Raw genomic sequence first — 747 nt, forward strand, 5'->3', positions numbered from 1 at the left:
CACACACACAAGTTTCTATTTCTATCCTTATTAGGACCGTTCATGACTACCATTCATTTCCAGTAGTTTCTATAGCCTAACCCTGACCACTTACTCTAAAACTAACCTAAACTAAATTCACACCTTATTCCTAAACCGAACCCCCAACCCCAAAATGCAGTTCCACCATATTGGGACCAGTCTTTGGTCTCCATTAGGACTACTGGTCTTGACGAGTTAAGTGTGTTTACCAGAAACGGTCCTAAAAAGATAACAAAAACAAGTACACTGACTTTGCAATTCACCTCCATTGATTGTTACAAGCTGGAGCGACTGTGCCAGGTGTGCCTTTGCCATAATGGAGTATTACTGGTTAAGAAGCTTAAAACCTGCCTTGAGGACTTCACTTATTGTCTCCAGAGAATGAAACCAGACAGATGTCATTTACTTGCCTACAAAACTGACTTGGATTATTAAGGCTAAAATGAAAAAAAAAAAAACCTCTTTACATTGAAATCAACATGTTACCACTACCCCTCTACTCAAACTAAATGGTATACTTGATCAAAGTGAAGGATAGCTGACTCCATTAAAAAAACTGTTCTGTGAGAGACGTCTTCGGTCTGAGGAGTTACAGGTAAGCTCAGCCTTATAAGCAATRGCTGACGGTCCTCTTTTTCATGCGAACCAACAGCTTTGTCATTGCTAATTTGTTTGTCCACCATGTGTAAGTAYTGCTAATACAAAAATGTTCAGACTAACTCACCT

This window comes from Austrofundulus limnaeus, unplaced genomic scaffold (assembly GCF_001266775.1).
Source record: "Austrofundulus limnaeus strain Quisiro unplaced genomic scaffold, Austrofundulus_limnaeus-1.0 Scaffold12, whole genome shotgun sequence".
NCBI lineage: Eukaryota > Metazoa > Chordata > Actinopteri > Cyprinodontiformes > Rivulidae > Austrofundulus > Austrofundulus limnaeus.